The sequence below is a fragment of the Coregonus clupeaformis genome, chromosome 5 (genome assembly GCF_020615455.1).
Source record: "Coregonus clupeaformis isolate EN_2021a chromosome 5, ASM2061545v1, whole genome shotgun sequence".
NCBI classification, from domain to species: domain Eukaryota; kingdom Metazoa; phylum Chordata; class Actinopteri; order Salmoniformes; family Salmonidae; genus Coregonus; species Coregonus clupeaformis.
In genome coordinates, this window is record NC_059196.1 from 30,196,568 (window position 1) to 30,216,568 (window position 20,001).

Below are 20,001 nucleotides of genomic sequence, written 5' to 3' on the forward strand. Positions count from 1 at the left end.
AATGTAAAATGTAAAATGTCTAGCATCTCTATGGTCTACGTTGAAACAGCTCTCAGACACTGCTGAAAGGAAGGCCAACAACCCAATGAGCACAGAATAGTTAACTAAACAGGATACATTTACTACGAAAGGAAGTTATTGAGGAAATAAGCTCTTAAATATCCAGCCTTATCTAGCCTAATCTAAGTACAGTAAGATAAAATACACGACCTGTCAAAAGGGTGGCTATTTGAAGAATCTCAAATATATAATATATTTGGGTTTGTTTAACACTTTCTTTGTTACTACATGATTCCGTATGTATTATTTCATAGTTTTGATGTCTTCACAATTATTCTACAATGTAGAAAATAGTACAAATAAAGAAAAAGCCTTGAATGAGTAGGTGTTCTAAAACTTTTGACCGGTAGTGTTCATCTGAGTGCAACTATAGAAATGTAGTACTACTTTACATCATCATGTTGAATACTTAAAGGGGCATCTGTGTATGTTACATCTGTTTTGGGACTTATAAATGAATGGTATATTATTGATTCTTGAAGAATATAAATTATTAATGCGCTATTAGCTTAGTTCACGGTTGTTCGTAGCACTTCTGAGCCCAAAATATAAGCTACTTTTACTCCATTGTTTGTAAACAATGTATTTGTAAACAAACACTGTACAGCCTCAAAACATGGTTAAAACTGTAATGTTGATATCATGGATGGTCAGTCCTTGCATCCATAACTTTGTCTATGAATTTGAGAGTGGTTAAATTTTTCTAAACCCATCCCTCAGCTATTTACCAAAGTATTGGCGGGCTGACTGCTTTGTTATTGTTTGAACTGCAGATTGCCTCTTTAAGATAATGTATTATTATACCTCACAAAGCAACCTCTTAGAGCATTACAACTGTGTCTGAGGTCCCTCCTCCCTGTAGTGTGTCGGTGGAGGGGTGGAGGGGGTATGATATGGGGCTGTTACAGCCAGGGGTCAGGGAACTTTGGAGGGGTCGAGGAGGTATGATATGGTATGGGCCTCTTACAGCAGGGGGTCAGGGAACTTTGGAGGGGTGGAGGAAGGAGGTATGATATGGGGTCGTTACTACAGGTGATCAGGAATCTTTGGAGGGGTGGAGGAGAGAGGTGTGATATGGGGCCACTACAGCAGGAGGTCAGGGCACTAGACCAAGTCCACTGCATCTTTCATGGGACTGATTCCTCATTTCCATGGGCATTGTCCTGTCATTATCCCCACTGGGATGAGTTTGGAGACTATAGAGGAGAATAGGGATGTGTCCCAAATGGCACCCTATTTCCTACATATTGCATCATTTTTGAGCATTGCCCAATGGGACCTGGTCAAACGTAGTGCACTATGTAGGGAATAGGGTGCCATTTGGGCAGCTGTTATGTTGTTAAAGGTAATGAGAAGATGATGGCAGAATAGTTCTGGCACCCTATTCCCTATTTACAGTGGCTTGAGAAAGTATTCACCCCCCTTGGCATTTTTTCTATTTTGTTGCCTTACAACCTGGAGTTAAAATTGATTTTTTTGGGGGGGTTGTATCATTTGATTTACATAACATGCCTACCACTGTGAAGATGCAAAATATTTTTTATTGTGAAACAAACAACAAATAAGATTTTTTTTAAAACAGAAAACTTGAGCGTGCATATCTATTCACCCCCCCAAAGTCAATACTTTGTAGAGCCACCTTTTCCAGCAATTACAGCTGCAAGTCTCTTGGGGTATGTCTCTATAAGCTTGGCACATCTAGCCACTGGGATTTTTGCCCATTCTTCAAGGCAAAACTGCTCCAGCTCCTTCAAGTTGGATGGGTTCCGCTGGTGTACAGCAATCTTTAAGTCATACCAAAGATTCTCAATTGAATTGAGGTCTGGGCTTTGAGTAGGCCATTCCAAGATGTTTAAATGTGTCCCCTTAAACCACTCGAGTGTTGCATTAACAGTATGCTTAGGGTCATTGTCCTGCAGGAAGGTGAACCTCTGTCCCAGTCTCAAATCTCTGGAAGACTGAAACAGGTTTCCCTCAAGAATTTCCCTGTATTTAGTGCCATCCATCATTCCTTCAATTCTGACCAGTTTCCCAGTCCTTGCCGATGAAAAACATGGTGGGATGGTGTTCTCGGGGTGATGAGGGGTGTTTGGTTTGCGCCAGACATAGCGTTTTCCTTGATGGGCAAAAAGCTCAATTTTAGTCTCATCTGACCAGAGTACCTTCTTCCATATGTTTGGGGAGTCTCCCACATGCCTTTTGGCGAACACCAAACATTCTAAGCCTATCCCAAACCTTCACCCTTACCTTAACCATTTGGAGTTCATGCCTAAACAACCTTAAACACTTCGAAATTTGACATTTGGAACAACTTCCAAATTTTATGTTTCAGAAACATGAATGAACGTCTAATTCTGACGTGAGACTGTGAGATCTGGTTGTACAATACACACGTACACACACACTCAAACTCACACACACACACGCGTCAGTGGGGTCAGCGCTGGCGGGGAGGGGGGGTGTAGTATTCTCTTCTGTCCTGATGTCACCTTACTTTTCTCTTCCTGTCCAAATGACAGGTTCCTCTTTCTCTCTCATTGTTTCTCTCTTCAAAGATGACGTGTCACAACACTCGTAAGGAAAAGTGTCAACAGTTACATGTTTATGACTTGGTGTGTGTGTGTGTGTGTGTGTGTGTGTGTGTGTGTGTGTGTGTGTGTGTGTGTGAGCAGACAGAATTCAGACTGTCAGGACAATGCAGAATATAAGTTCCTCCTCCCGTCTAACTCAGGTTTGGGGCTCTCACGCTCCTGTCACATCCCAGCGGAGAGTTAAGTGAGTCAGAATCTCAACGTTCCTACTGACTTAAGTGGGATCAGTGAGTGACAGGTCAGGGAACAGGAACTGTAATGCACGCACACACACACAAACTCACACAAACACACACACACACACACACACACACACACACACACACACAGACACACACTTACACACACACACACACACACACACACACACACACACACACACACACACACACACACACACACACACACACTCACACAAACACACATGCACACCCTGAGCCTGTGCACACAGCATTGTCAGTGTCACCTTTCTCTGTCCCTCTGGGCTCCTGGCTGCGTTTAGAGGCTGACAAACATGTCATAGGTCAGTAAAACACACATACACACTCAGTATACACACTCAGTATACACATTCAGGATACACACTCAGGATACACACTCAGTATACACACTCAGTATACACACTCAGTATACACACTCAGTATACACACTCAGGATACACACTCAGTATACACACTCAGTATACACACTCAGTATACACACTCAGGATACACACTCAGTATACACACTCAGTATACACACTCAGGATACACACTCAGGCATCAGTATACACACTCAGTATACACACTCAGGATACACACTCAGTATACACACTCAGTATACACACTCAGGATACACACTCAGTATACACACTCAGTATACACACTCAGTATACACACTCAGGATACACACTCAGTATACACACTCAGTATACACACTCAGTATACACACTCAGTATACACACTCAGGATACACACTCAGTATACACACTCAGTATACACACTCAGTATACACACTCAGGATACACACTCAGTATACATACTCAGGGTTAAGAAGAAAAAGAGAGAAGTGAGGACAGAGGGACAGAGGGACAGAGGGACAGAGGGACAGAGGGCCAGAGGGGCAGAGGGGCATAGTGACAGACGGACAGAGGGACAGAGGGACAGATGGACAGAGGGACAGAGGGAGAGAACAGCATAGTGACAGACGGACAGAGGGACTGAGAGACAGAGGGACAGAGGGACAGAGGGATAGAGGGACATAGGGACTGAGGGACAGAGTGACAGAGGGACAGAGGGACAGTGGGACAGTGGGACAGAGGGACAGAACGGCATAGTGACAGGGGGACAGAGTGACAGAGGGACAGAGGGACAGAGGGACAGAGGGACATAGGGACAGAGTGACAGAGGGACAGAAGGACAGTTTGTAACAGAGGGACAGAGGGCCAGTTTGTAACAGACGGACAGAGTATAGACCTGACTATAAAGAAGCTTGTAGTTTTGAGCCATAACTAAATATGTATGATGGAAATGGCATAAGGTTGCATCTCTTTCTAAATGATCTTTGAGAAGTAAACTAGTTCAGCAAATTATGGAGGTATCTCTAGCAGGATTCTAATCTGTGAACACCTGTCATTACAGGAAGACAGAGCTCTCCAACCCTGTTCATGCAGAGCTACCCTCCTATAGGTTTTCACTCCAACCCTGTTCCTGCAGAGCTACCCTCCTTTGGGTTTTCACTCCAACCCTGTTACTGCAGACCTACCCTCCTGTAGGATTTCACTCCAACCTTGTTCCTGGAGAGCTACCCTCCTGTAGGTTTTCACTCCAACCCTGTTCCTGGAGAGCTACCCTCCTGTAGGTTTTCACTCCAACCCAAGTTGTAACTAACCTGATTAATCTTATTAACCAGCTAATTATTTGAATCAGGTGCGCTAGATTAGGGCTGGAATGAAAACCTACAGGACAGTAGCTCTCCAAGAACAGGTTTGGAGTGAAAACCTACAGGACAGTAGCTCTCCAGGGACAGGTTTGGAGTGAAAACCTACAGGACGGTAGCTCTGCAGGAGCACGGGTTGGAGAGCACTGCACTAAGAGGTCCAAACAAGGTTGCTATTCAACTGAAGACAGCTGAAAAACAGTGAACAACTTTTTAGTTTTTAGATTATAGGCACCATCTTTCCGGTCTCAACCCTCTGATCCACAACGTATTGGAAGAGAGAGAGGAAGGGTCAGGGGAGATGATGACAAACAGATTGTTGTGACATGGTAAATGAACACAGCTGTATTTTTAGCTTTTTTGGTGTGACTTTGCGCCTCTCTCTCCGAATCTTTTTTTCTTTTTCATGCTGTTGCTTTTTTTGGTGGTGATGCTTGATGCTTTGAAGTGTGATGTGAGAAAGAGAGAGAGGAGAGAGAGAGCAGAGAGAGAGAGCGAGGGAGAGAGAAAGAGAGAGAGGAGAGAGAGCAGAGAGAGAGACGGAGAGAGAGAGAGAGAGAGAGAGAGAGAGAGAGAGAGAGAGAGAGAGAGAGAGAGAGAGAGAGAGAGAGAGAGAGAGAGAGAGAGAGAGAGAGAGAGAGAGAGAGAGAGAGAGAGAGAGAGAGAGAGGGAACCCCTTTATGGTTGTGAGGTCTGGGGTCCGCTCACCAACCAATAACTAAAAAAATGGGACAAACACCAAATTGAGACTCTGCATGCAGAATTCTGCAAAAATATGCTCAGTGTACAACGAAAACACCAAATAATGCATGCAGAGCAGATTTAGGCCGATACCCGCTAATTATCAAAATCCAGAAAAGAGCCGTTAAATTCTATAACCACTTAAAAGGAAGCGATTCCCAAACCGTCCATAACAAAGCCATGACCTACAGAGAGATGAACTTGGAGAAGAGTCCCCTAAATAAGCTGGTCCTGGGGCTCTGTTCACAAACACAAACAGACCCCACAGAGCCCCAGGACAACAACAACAACACAATTAGACCCAACCAAATCATGAGAAAACAAAAAGAGAATTACTTGACACATTGGAAAGAATTAACAAAAAAACTGAGCAAACTAGAATGCAATTTGGCTCTAAACAGAGAGTACACAGTGGCAGAATACCTGACCACTGTGACTGACCCAAACTTAAGGAAAGCTTTGACTATGTACAGACTCAGTGAGCATAGCCTTGCTATTGAGAAAGGCCGCCGTAGGCAGACCTGGCTCTCAAGAGAAGACAGGCTATGTGCACACTGCCCACAAAATGAGGTGGAAACTGAGCTACACTTCCTAACCTCCTGCCAAATGTATGACCATATTAGAGACACATATTTCCCTCAGATTACAGAGATCCACAAAGAATTCGAAAACAAACCCAATTTTGATAAACTCCCTTATCTACTGGGTGAAAAACCACAGTGTGCAATCACAGCAGCAAGATGTGTGACATGTTGCCACAAGAAAAGGGCAACCAGTGAAGAACAAACACCATTGTAAATACAACCTATATTTATGTTTATTTATTTTCCCATTTGCACTTTAACTATTTGCACATTGTTACAACACTGTATATATACATAATATGCCTTTTGAAATGTCTTTTTTCTTTTGGAACTTCTGAGTGTAATGTTTACTGTTAATATTTATTGTTTATTTCACTTTTGTTTACTATCTAGTTCACTTGCTTTGGCAATGTTAACATACGTTTCCCATGCCAATAAAGCCCTTAAATTGAATTGAAATTGAATTGAATTGAATTGAGATAGAGAGAAAGAGAGAGTTAGAGAGAGAGAGAGAGATAGAGAGAGAGAGAGAGAGAGAGAGAGAGAGAGAGAGAGAGAGAGAGAGAGAGAGAGAGAGAGAGAGAGAGAGAGAGAGAGAGAGAGAGAGAGAGAGAGAGAGAGAGAGAGATAAAGTGAGGGAAAAAAGTATTTGATCCCCTGCTGATTTTGTACGTTTGCCCAATGACAAAGACATGATCAGTCTATAATTTTAATGGTAGGTTTATTTGAACAGTGAGAGACAGAATAACAACAAAAAAATCCAGAAAAACGCATGTCAAAAATGTTAGAAATTGATTTGCATTTTAATGAGGGAAATAAGTATTTGACCCCTCTGCAAAACATGACTTAATACTTAGTGGCAAAACACTTGTTGGTAATCACAGAGGTCAGACGTTTCTTGTAGTTGGCCACCAGGTATACACACATCTCAGGAGGGGGAGAACAAGTATTTGATACACTGCTGATTTTGCAGATTGTCCTACCTACAAAGCATGTAGAGGTCTGTAATTTTTATCATAGGTACACTTCAACTGCGAGGGACGGAATCTAAAACAAAAATCCAGAAAATCACATTGTATGATTTTTAAGTAATAAAATTTGCATTTTATTGCATGACATAAGTATTTGATACATCAGAAAAGCAGAGCTTAATATTTAGTACAGAAACCTTTGATTGCAATTACAGAGATCATACGTTTCCTGTAGGTCTTGACCAGGTTTGCACACACTGCAGCAGGGATTTTGGCCCACTCCTCCATACAGACCTTCTCCAGATCCTTCAGGTTTCGGGGCTGTCGCTGGGCAATACGGACTTTCAGCTCCCTCCAAAGATTTTCAATTGGGTTCAGGTCTGGAGACTGGCTAGGCCACTCCAGGACCTTGAGATGCTTCTTACAGAGCCACTCCTTAGTTGCCCTGGCTGTGTGTTTCGGGTCGTTGTCATGCTGGAAGACCCAGCCACGACCCATCTTCAATGCTCTTACTGAGGGAAGGAGGTTGTTGGCCAAGATCTCGCGATACATGGCCCCATCCATCCTCCCCTCAATACGATGCAGTCGTCCTTTCCCCTTTGCAGAAAAGCATCCCCAAAGAATTATGTTTCCACCTCCATGCTTCACGGTTGGGATGGTGTTCTTGGGGTTGTACTCATCCTTCTTCTTCCTCCAAACACCGCGAGTGGAGTTTAGACCAAAAAGCTCTATTTTTGTCTCATCAGACCACATGACCTTTTCCCATTCCTCCTCTGGATCATCCAGATGGTCATTGGCAAACTTCAGACGGGCCTGGACATGCGCTGGCTTGAACAGGGGGACCTTGCGTGCGCTGCAGGATTTTAATCCATGATGGCGTAGTGTGTTACTAATGGTTTTCTTTGAGACTGTGGTCCCAGCTCTCTTCAGGTCATTGACCAGGTCCTGCCGTGTAGTTATGGGCTGATCCCTCACCTTCCTCATGATCATTGATGCCCCACGAGGTGAGATCTTGCATGGAGCCCCAGACCGAGGGTGATTGACCGTCATCTTGAACTTCTTCCATTTTCTAATAATTGCACCAACAGTTGTTGCCTTCTCACCAAGCTGCTTGCCTATTGTCCTGTAGCCCATCCCAGTCTTGTGCAGGTCTACAATTTTATCTTTGATGTCCTTACACAGCTCTCTGGTCTTGGCCATTGTGGAGAGGTTGGAGTCTGTTTGATTGAGAGTGTGGACAGGTGTCTTTTATACCGGTAACGAGTTCAAACAGGTGCAGTTAATACAGGTAATTAGTGGAGAACAGGAGGGCTTCTTAAAGAAAAACTAACAGGTCTGTGAGAGCTGGAATTCTTACTGGTTGGCAGGTGAAAAAAATACTTATGTCATGCAATAAAATGCAAATTAGTGACTTAAAAATCATACAACAATCGTGTTATTGTTTGTTGTTAGTTATTATTAGTCCCATCCTTCAATTCCATTCAACACCTCCCATCTATCTTTTAACACCATCCATATAGGATTTCTATTTGCCATATATATATCAACTGTACTGTGATGTCTTACAAAAGTTCTGAACCTTTCTATTCTCATTGTTTCTACAGATTGTGAATTGAAAATAAACATTTTTGCTAATAGTATTATTCTGTTATTGATCGATTGACTATGACTTTTCAGATCACCCAGTAGTGCTATCTGCAGGGTTAGCTCCAGGTAAATATTGCAATCATTTAGCCATTCCTGGACCTGTGTCCAAAAACAAGCTACAAATGGACAGTACCTGTCAGAAGGTGATGTGTACGCAGCGAGAGAAGTCAGACGCAGGACACAGAGAATCAGGTTGACTACTTTACTAACTGTAAAGCACAAAAACAAACGTCTCCACAACTGGAGGGAAAACACCATATGCGTAATATGGACAAATAGCAAGGCCGAACATCGACATGGCATACAACAATAACACACAAATGCCCAAATGTGAGACAAGGGAAATTATAGGCTAAACAATCAAACATAATAGACAACAGGTGTACTACTTAAGACAAAACAAGACAAACACCGAAACATCGATCGGCAGTAGCCAGTACTCCGAGGACGACGAACGCCGAAGCCTGCCTGAGCAAGGAGGAGGAGCAGCCTCGGCAGAATCCGTGACAGTACCAAAACAAATGATCTAATGATTCTGTCTCTTCGCAGCAAAATCTGCAGAGTTGGGAAGATTGTATCCCCCATATAAATAACATTCTATTGGTAGCAAGAATTGCATATAATAATTTAAATTGAAAGATTCTAAGTTTTGAATCCGGTGTCGTTTTGCGTATCAGTTCATATACACTTTGCCATGGGATACATTAAAGATCTCTTCCCAATTATTTTGCAATCTATATGGGACGGCTGTCAATCCTTTGGTCCTTAAATGAAACTGATATACCTTTTTATTTATCACAGTTGTCCTTAACCAATTATGTTCTTTAATGCAAGGCCGACAGACAAGTTCCTTACTTTCTCCTACTTCCACTTTCCTCTTCCATTTTTGCGTTAAGGCTGCAATTATTTGGTTGTAATTTTGGGTAGAGCAGACATTTCCATATGTTTTTGTTAGCTGCATGTGTGACATAACTCCACCAGTCCTACCGATGATATCATTTACAAAGATTATACCTTTTTTAAACATTTTGTCAAAAAAAAAAAGTTATTTTGTCAATTAGTACATTTGAGTTTAACCACAATATTTGTTGCATTATTTGTTCTGTCGTTTCTGGAGGATTAAATTGAAATTGCAACCAATTTTTTATGGCTTGTTTTAGAAATAGTGATATCTGGGAGATGATTTTCTTTTCAAATAACTGAAAGTGAGTGGTTGTAATCTGAATAAAGGGAAAAAGGCCATTCTTGAACATTGGGTGAGACAATCTTACTAATTTGCTAGAGAACCAGTTCTGATTCAAATATAACTTTTGTATGACTGAAGCTTTTAGTGATAGGTCTAATGCTTTAATATTTAATCATTTCTGTCCTCCCAATTCATATTCATTATATAAATACGCCCGTTTAATTTTGTCTGGCTTGCCGTTCCGAATAAAATGGAATATTTTTTTCTCATATAATTTAAAAAACTGTTCGCAAGGCGTAGGCAAGACCATAAGCAAATAGGTAAACTGGGATAATACTAAAGAGTTAATCAGGGTGATTTTTCCACAAATTGACAGGCACCCACCTTTCCATGGTAGCAAGATCTTATCTATTTTTGCTAACTTTCTATTATAATTTATTGAAGTGAGATCATTTATTTCCTTCGGGATATGTATTCCGAGTATATCCACATCACCATCAGACCATTTTATTGGTAAACTACATGGCAATGTAAAAATTGTATTTTTTTGTGATCCAATACGTAATATAGTACATTTGTCATAATTTGGTTGTAATCCAGAGAGGTTAGAAAATGTATCTAGATCCTCTATGAGGCTGTGGAGTGATTCTAGTTGTGGATTTAAAAGAAAACATGAATCATCAGCATACAATGACACCTTTGTTTTTAAGCCCTGGATTTCTAATCCCCTGATATTATTGTTGGATCTGATTTTAATAGCTAACATCTCGATGGCCACAATAAATAGATATGCCGATAGTGGACAACCTTGTTTCACTCCTCTTGACAGTTTAAAACTTTTTGAGAAATAGCCATTATTTACTATTTTACACCTAGGGTTACTATACATGATTTTGACCCATTTTATAAGAGATTCACCAAAATTGAAATGCTCCAGGCAATTATATATAAACCCCAGTCGTACTTTATCAAATGCCTTTTCAAAGTCTGCTATGAATAGCAGGCCTGGTTTCTCCGATTTTCCATAATGTTCTATTGTTTCCAATACTTGCCTTATATTATCTCCAATGTATCTTCCATGTAAAAAACCTGTCTGATTAGAATGAATAATATCCGACAATACCTTTTTAATTCTATGCGCTGTACATTTTGCTAGAATGTTTGCATCACAACACTGAAGTGTAAGGAGCCTCCAATTTTTTTAATGGACTGGATCTTTATATTTTCCACTTGTATCCTGTTTCAGTAATAATGAGATCAGACCTTCTTCTTGAGTGTCAGATAATCTACCATTTACATAGGAGTGGTTAAAACATGCTAATAGCGGTCCTCTTAGTATATCAAAAAAGGTTTGGTATACTTCGACTAGTATGCCATTTAACCCTGGAGTTTTCCCAGACTTCAAGTTTTTAATTGCATCCAGAATTTCCTCCTCTGTAATTTCACCTTCACATGAGTCTTTCTGTGTGGCTGTTAATTTGACATTATCAATAGGAAAAAAATCTCTACAATTAGCTTCAGTTAGAGGAAATGGAGGCGACTGAAAAGAAAACATATGCTTAAAGTACTTTGTTTCTTCCTTCAAAATATAATTTGGTGAATTATGGGTGACTCCGTCAATTGTAACCAGTTTCATTAAGTTCTTTTTGGTAGCATTCCTATGTTGAAGATTAAAAAATAATTTTGTGCATTTTTCCCCATATTCCATCCAGTTTGCTTTATTTTTATAATATATTACCCTTGGTCTTTCTTGAATAAGTTTCTCCATTTCTTTTAGTTTTTCCTCTAATTTATTCTGAGCATCTATGTTACAGTTTTTATTGCCATCTATCTATTCTGTTAGACTTTCTATTTCCTTTGTAAGTATAAACTATTTTGACCTAAATTGCTTTTGTTTTCGAGATGAGTACTGAATTGCATGGCCTCTAAAGGAACATTTAAAGGTGTCCCATATAATAAGGGGATTTGCTGTACCTATGTTATGTCGGAAAAAGTCAATTATAAATTCCTTTGTCCTAGTTAAAAAATAAATTATCATCCAATAGGCTTTGATTACATTTCCAATATCCTCGCCCACGTGGAAATTCAGTAAGAATAATGTATATGCCAATTATATGATGGTCCGACCGCATTCTGTCCCCTATCAACACTTTTTTTTTTACTTTTGGTGCCAACGAGAATGAGATAGGAAAGAAGTCAAGACGACTAACTTGATTGAGTATCCACCATGTATATCTCACTAGATCAGGATATTTAAGCCTCCATATATCTACTAGTTATAATAATAATAATAATAATAATAATAATAATAATAATAATAATAATAATAATAATAATAAATAATAATATGCCATTTAGCAGACACTTTTATCCAAAGCGACTTACAGTCATGTGCGCATACATTTTTACGTATGGGTGGTCCCGGGGATCAAACCCACTACCCTGGCGTTACAAGCGCCATGCTCAACCAATTGAGCTACAGAGGACCAATGTAATGTATCCATGACATTCACGATTTCCTTAAGAGCATATGGGTGATTGTTTGTGGTCTGATTTCCTTTACGCTCCATTTAGCTATTTAAAACAGTATTATAATCCCCCACCATAATAATATTGTATTGAATTGCTTGCAGGGTTGATCATGTATTATATACAGTGGGGGGAAAAAGTATTTAGTCAGCCACCAATTGTGCAAGTTCTCCCACTTAAAAAGATGAGAGAGGCCTGTAATTTTCATCATAGGTACACGTCAACTATGACAGACAAATTGAGAATCCAATCCAAAAATGATTTTTTATGAATTTATTTGCAAATTATGGTGGAAAATAAGTATTTGGTCACCTACAAACAAGCAAGATTTCTGGCTCTCACAGACCTGTAACTTCTTCTTTAAGAGGCTCCTCTGTCCTCCAGTCGTTACCTGTATTAATGGCACCTGTTTGAACTTGTTATCAGTATAAAAGACACCTGTCCACAACCTCAAACAGTCACACTCCAAACTCCATTATGGCCAAGACCAAAGAGCTGTCAAAGGACACCAGAAACAAAATTGTAGACCTGCACCAGGCTGGGAAGACTGAATCTGCAATAGGTAAGTTGATTGGTTTTAAGAAATCAACTGTGGGAGCAATTATTAGGAAATGGAAGACATACAAGACCACTGATAATCTCCCTCGATCTGGGGCTCCACGCAAGATCTCACCCCGTGGGGTCAAAATGATCACAAGAACGGTGAGCAAAAATCCCAGAACCACACGGGGGGACCTAGTGAATGACCTGCAGAGAGCTGGGACCAAAGTAACAAAGCCTACCATCAGTAACACACTACGCCGCCAGGGACTCAAATCCTGCAGTGCCAGACGTGTCCCCTTGCTTAAGCCAGTACATGTCCAGGCCCGTCTGAAGTTTGCTAGAGTGCATTTGGATGATCCAGAAGAGGATTGGGAGAATGTCATATGGTCAGATGAAACCAAAATATAACTTTTTGGTAAAAACTCAACTCGTCGTGTTTGGAGGACAAAGAATGCTGAGTTGTATCCTAAGAACACCATACCTACTGTGAAGCATGGGGGTGGAAACATCATGCTTTGGGGCTGTTTTTCTGCAAAGGGACTAGGACGACTGATCCTTGTAAAGGAAATAATCTATCGTGAGATTTTGAGTGAAAACCTCCTTCCATCAGCAAGGGCATTGACGATGAAACGTGCCTGGGTCTTTCAGCATGACAATGATCCCAAACACACCGCCCGGGCAACGAAGGAGTGGCTTCGTAAGAAGCATTTCAAGGTCCTGGAGTGGCCTAGCCAGTCTCCAGATCTCAACCCCATAGAAAATCTTTGGAGGGAGTTGAAAGTCTGTGTTGCCCAGCGACAGTCCCAAAACATCACTGCTCTAGAGGAGATCTGCATGGAGGAATGGGCCAAAATACCAGCAACAGTGTGTGAAAACCTTGTGAAGACTTACAGAAAACGTTTGACCTGTGTCATTGCCAACAAAGGGTATATAACAAAGTATTGAGAAACTTTAGTTATTGACCAAATACTAATTTTCCACCATAATTTGCAAATAAATTCATAAAAAATCCTACAATGTGATTTTCTGGATTCTCCATTTGTCTGTCATAGTTTATGTGTACCTATGATGAAAATTATAGGCCTCTCTCATCTTTTTAAGTGGGAGAACTTGCACAATTGGTGGCTGACTAAATACTTTTTTCCCCCACTGTATACTGTACAGTATATCTCCTTCCCTTCTCCCTTCTCCCTTCTCTATACTGCATACTCTCTCTGTCTTTCTCTCTGTCTGTCTGTCTGTCTCTCTATGTGTCCGTCTCTCTGTCTCTGTCCCTCTGTCTCTCTCTGTTTCTCTGTCTGTCTGTCTGTCTGTCTGTCTGTCTGTCTGTCTGTCTGTCTGTCTGTCTGTCTGTCTGTCTGTCTGTCTGTATGTCTGTCTGTCTCTCTCTCTCTCTCTTTCTCGCTCTCTCTTCTTCTGAATTCCCACTCTGATTAAAGCTCGTCAGGAGTGGCCATCCAAATTAACATGCACTCCTTCATTTACTCCTCCTTTCATCAGAGAGAGAGGGAGAGCTACCACGGGACTTCAGGGGGAGGGAGGGATATAGACATGGGGAGGTAGGCTAAGGAGAGAGGGCACAGCAGAGAGAGATGATCAGGGCCCGGGGGGAGGATGAGGGGGTGGAGGAAGGGAGGAAGGAAGGGAGAGAGAAGAGATACTTTTGTTTGAAGCAAACTTCATCTCCTTGATCAGCTTGTGGTTTTTCATCAGAACTTTTCTGATGTCCTTAATTACTTTAGCTCTTCCTCTCCTTCTTCTTCCCCCTCTCCTCCACTCTTCTCCTTCTCCTTGTTCTTCGTTTCTTCTGTGACACAATGGGACAGGCTCGGCTGCTGCATAGTTAATGAAACGCACGCTGTCACAACGTCCTTGGTGGTGGAACGAAGGATAGAGGAGGAGGAGGAGAGCGAAAGAGAGAGAGAGAGATGGAGAGATGGAGAGAGATGAGGGGTGGTCTGGAAGTATGAAAGAGCGTATTTGGTGTATTTAGGACTTGAGGCGCTCTCACCTGTCCAGTCAATGCAGATGATGGAGAGGAGTCGAGGAGAAGAAGCCTGTTAACACTAATGACATAACTTAGTAGTATCTGATATACTGTATATGAACAGTACATGTACCCTAGTCATTAGTTCCCAGTGTGTTTATCAGTTTGCACTGCCCACCGTCACAACACAGCCAGTTATCTCCAGAGGAACACAGAGGCAGCAGAATGAAAGATAAGTTACACGTTGTACCAGCACGTTTCAGACAGTCTCTTACACACTACACACACACATACATTTCTCTCTCTCTCATTCTTTCGCTCTCTCTCTTCCTCCTCTTCTTTGATCCAAGGACATCCTGTGTGTGTGTGTGTGTGTGTGTGTGTGTGTGTGTGTGTGTGTGTGTGTGTGTGTGTGTGTGTGTGTGTGTGTGTGTGTGTGTGTGCGTGTGTGTGTGTGTGTGTATGTGTGCGTGTGTATGCGTGCGTGTTTAAGGTGTGCGATATTAAGTCATCAATCCATTCTCCAAACAGTTGAGACTGCCACTTTGAGTTCAACAGCCTTAAAAAGTTTCCTAACTTCAAACATCACTCAACTCAATGACTGGGAAACCCGTTAGCATATTCAGTTTTCACCACTAAACTAATGCAGCTGAAACAAGAACGCTCCAATAGAGGACAATGGATTATTGTAAAAAAAAAAAACATCAGATTTGACTATATGTCAGGTAAAGCACAACAGGTTGACAGTGTGTCTAGGATATCAATTAAATAAGAATAAATCAGATATCACAGAAATGACAGTGTCTAGGATATCATTGAAACAAGAATATCACAGATATCACAGAAATGACGGTGTCAAGGATATAATTGAAATACGAATATCACAGATAACACAGAAATGACAGTGTCAAGGATATCATTGCAATAAGAATATCACAGATATCACAGAAATGACAGTGTCTAGGATATCATTGCAATAAGAATATCACATATATTAGAGAAATGACAGTGTCAAGGATACCATTGACATAAGAATATTACAGATTTCGAAAGAATTTGAGTGTCTAGAATATACAGTGAGGGAAAAAAGTATTTGATCCCCTGCTGATTTTGTACGTTTGCCCACTGACAAAGAAATGATCAATCTATAATTTTAATGGTAGGTTTATTTGAACAGTGAGAGACAGAATAACAACAAAAAAATCCAGAAAAACGCATGTAAAAAATGTTATAAATTGATTTGCATTTTAATGAGGGAAATAAGTATTTGACCCCCTCTCAATCAGAAAGATTAACTGGCTCCCAGGTGTCTTTTATACAGGTATCGAGCTGAGATTAGGAGCACACTCTTAAAGGGATTGCTCCTAATCTCAGTTTGTTACCTGTATAAAAGACACCTGTCCACAGAAGCAATCAATCAATCAGATTCCAAACTCTCCACCATGGCCAAGACCAAAGAGCTCTCCAAGGATGTCAGGGACTAGATTGTAGACCTACACAAGGCTGGAATGGGCTACAAGGCCATCGCCAAGCATCTTGGTGAGAAGGTGACAACAGTTGGTGCGATTATTCGCAAATGGAAGAAACACAAATTAACTGTCAATCTCCCTCGGCCTGGGGCTCCATGCAAGATCTCACCTCGTGGAGTTGCAATGATCATGACAACGGTGAGGAATCAGCCCAGAACTACACGGGAGGATCTTGTCAATGATCTCAAGGCAGCTGGGACCATAGTCACCAAGAAAACAATTGGTAACACACTACGCCGTGAAGGACTGAAATCCTGCAGCGCCCGCAAGGTCCCCCTGCTCAAGAAAGCACATATACATGCCCGTCTGAAGTTTGCCAATTAACATCTGAATGATTCAGAGGAGAACTGGGTGAAAGTGTTGTGGTCAGATGAGACCAAAATGGAGCTCTTTGGCATCACTTCAACTCGCCGTGTTTGGAGGAGGAGAAATGCTGCCTATGACCCCAAGAACACCATCCCCACCGTCAAACATGGAGGTGGAAACTTCTGCTTTGGGGGTGTTTTTCTGCTAAGGGGACAGGACAACTTCACCGCATTAAAGGGACGATGGACGGGGCCATGTACCGTCAAATCTTGGGTGAGAACCTCATTCCCTCAGCTAGGGCATTGAAAATGGGTCGTGGATGGGTATTCCAGCATGACAATGAACCAAAACACACGGCCAAGGCAAAAAAGGAGTGGCTCAAGAAGAAGCACATTAAGGTCCTGGAGTGGCCTAGCCAGTCTCCAGACCTTAATCCCATAGAAATTCTGTGGAGGGAGCTGAAGGTTCGGGTTGCCAAACGTCAGCCTCGAAACCTTAATGACTTGGAGAAGATCTGCAAAGAGGAGCGGGACAAAATCCCTCCTGAGATGTGTGCAAACCTGGTGGCCAACTACAAGAAACGTCTGACCTCTGTGATTGCCAACAAGGGTTTTGCCACCAAGTACTAAGTCATGTTTTGCAGAGGGGTCAAAAACAGAAATCACAGTGTCTAGGATATCATTGAAATAATAATATCATAGATATCATAGAAATGACAGTGTCAATGATATCATTGAAATAAGAATATCACACATATAACGGAAATGAAAGTGTCTAGGATATCATTGAAATAAGAAGCAGAATACATTCTTTCTCAAATCCAACACACAACTTCTAACAGATGTGCTCCACCCCCCTACACACAGCAGCACAGCACAGTGGGAATCGTAGTTCTGAATCAGTACCAGGGACATAGCGGAACGTTGGGAATCGTAGTTCGGAAATACTGCCGGTGACACAGCGCAACATTGCGATGTAAAAATGCCAATTTGTATGCTAATCAACCTAGCCTCCAACCACACATCACATACAAGCACAAGCACCAATTTCATTACTTTGGCTCCAAAACCCACACTTATATAATGGATGAAAGTAAATAAACTTGATCCTGATCTCTAGCATGCTACACAGTGATGTCTGAATTAAGATTCTCTGTAGCGGAACAGTGGCCCCCATAGCACAGTGTGGCTAATCGTTATCTACTAGCCATTCTCTGGCTCCAGTCCCTTCACTGTCATTCATTAGCTTAGCGGTTAGTCGTTTCTAGCTCCGCAGGATGTAATTGTATGGGGTTTCAGTGGCAGTTTGGGCAGCTGGGTTTTTATTAGGGTAGTTGAGCATGAGTGCTCTGCTCTGGGGTAAGACACTGAGCCACAAACTTATTGTGTAACACACAGACACACACACACACACACACACACACACACAAACAAGCACACACACACACACACACAGATGCAGAAACACACACCACACACTCACACAGACACACACAAGCACACACACAGAAACACACACATACACAAGCACATACACACAGGGTCAAAGCTCTGGAGTTAGATGTGACATCATACATTAATTCTAGCATGTCCTTCCTCACCCTTTCAGAGTATGTCAAACTCATATTTTCCCTCTATGGTCAGTTTTGCAGATTCCCTCCTGATTGTAAAGGTTGGGATTTGGGGAGGGTAAACTGATCTTTGATCTGTGGCTAAGGTCATGAGAGCAATCACTTCCTCACTTCCTAGATTGTGGATTACCCTGCACCTGATGACTTCATGACCTGGGTTTGTTGTCAGGTTATTTTTTGATCTGTTGCCGACCATGTCACAGGAAAACCCAGAATTGATCTCTGGGAAAATTGCATTTCTGACACAATAGGGGGAGGAAATTGGCAGCCATGAATGTTACAAGAGATATACCAAACCTGCCCTCCAATCACAGAAAGCAGACCTAGACAAAAACCAGGGAATACGTTAATCAACACCAGAATACTGACTGCTTCAGTATTGAACTCACAGCACAGATGAATGGAAGACACTCCTAAACACAAACACACACCAAAAGGTCATACATGTCTAGATGGAATTAGAGAGTAAGGGATGTTATATTGTTGTTGCTACCGCAGCGACTGAGGACACACAGACACACATTCAGTCAAAAACACACAGACACACATTCAGTCAAATACACACAGACACACTTTCAGTCAAATACACACAGACACACATTCAGTCAAATACACACAGACACACTTTCAGTCAAATACACACAGACACACATTCAGTCAAATACACAAAGACACACTTTCAGTCAAATACACACAGACACACATTCAGTCAAATACACCCACGTAAATATACATGGACATACAGACAGACATTCAGTCAAATACACAGACACACATTCAATCAAATACACACAGACACACATTCAGTCAAATACACACAGACACACTTTCAGTCAAATACACACAGACACACATTCAGTCAAATACACACACATAAATATACATGGACATACAGACAGACATTCAGTCAAATACACAGACACACATTCAATCAAATACACACAGACACACATTCATTCAAATACACACAGGTAAATATACATGTACACACAGACACACATTCATTAAAAAACACACAGGCACACATTCAGAAATAGATACATAAACACTTCCCACATACTGCACAGACACGCAGATGAACACACACACACCTCCCACATTCACCCAAATGCACACACACATCATAAATAAATACACACACACACACATCTCCCCTGAGTTTAATTTAGGGAGGTTTTGGGGACGCTGGCAGGGATCTGTGGGTGGCAGAGATATTGTGCTGAGTCAGGAGAAGAGAGGAGAGGAGAGGAGAGGAGAGGAGAGGAGAGGAGAGGAGAGGAGAGGAGAGGAGAGGAGAGGAGAGGAGAGGAGGAGAGGAGAGGAGAGGAGAGGAGAGGAGAGGGGAAAGGAGAGCCAGGAGAGGAGAGGAAAGGAGAGAAGAGGGGAAAGGAAGGGCAAGAGACCAAGGGAAAACAGGTAGAAAGAGGTAACAGATAAAGAGAACAGGGGAAAACAGGTACAAAGAGACGTGGTGAGAATAGACAACATGCATTAGAGAAGGTAAGGGACAGAGAAACAGAGAGTGAGAGAGAGAGAGAGAGAGAGAGAGAGAGAGAGAGAGAGAGAGAGAGAGAGAGAGAGAGAGAGAGAGAGAGAGAGAGAGAGAGAGGGGGGGAGGGTTGGAGAGCAAGAGCGAGGGAGATCCAGAGGTTTCAGTGGGTTGAGGAGATTTTGCAGCCTCTGCATTGCAGGGCCAGAAATAAATAATGAAGTGAATGAATAACAAAAGGAATAAAATCATTAATGAAAGGGAGGGAGGTTAGGATGCCCCTTTCCACAG